At 48.2% G+C, this 251-nt stretch overlaps 1 protein-coding gene across 2 annotated transcripts in view; it reads left to right on the top strand.

Moving 5' to 3' along the window:
* The window catches only part of LOC107267113, a 16,185-nt gene that overhangs the window by 12,331 nt on the left and 3,603 nt on the right, over positions 1-251 (top strand). The window lies entirely within an intron of this gene.

The raw sequence follows: 251 nt of genomic DNA, 5'->3' as shown, positions 1-251 counted from the left end.
CGAGAACTTGCTATACCGTAGCGAAACACGGCAAGAAAAACTATCAACAGATAGCACGGGAGCACGAGCCAGCCCGTGGCACCTCGGTCGGTGCCCCGAGACAGACTGCTTTGACAATAGCCAAATCCGAGAACTAATCATTCTGATCATTCTGATTGGTCGAGAGCCTTTTAACCGATAACCCTTCTATCTTCTTGGAGTCGTCCCTTTAAACCAAATCGAGAGCGTTCCTTAACGAATCGGTACGTAAT

This window comes from Cephus cinctus, unplaced genomic scaffold (genome assembly GCF_000341935.2).
Source record: "Cephus cinctus unplaced genomic scaffold, Ccin1 Ccin1_scaffold0342, whole genome shotgun sequence".
In the NCBI taxonomy this organism is placed as follows: domain Eukaryota; kingdom Metazoa; phylum Arthropoda; class Insecta; order Hymenoptera; family Cephidae; genus Cephus; species Cephus cinctus.
The sequence above is the reverse complement of the archived record's forward strand: the minus strand, read 5'-3'. Positions and strand labels throughout refer to the sequence as shown.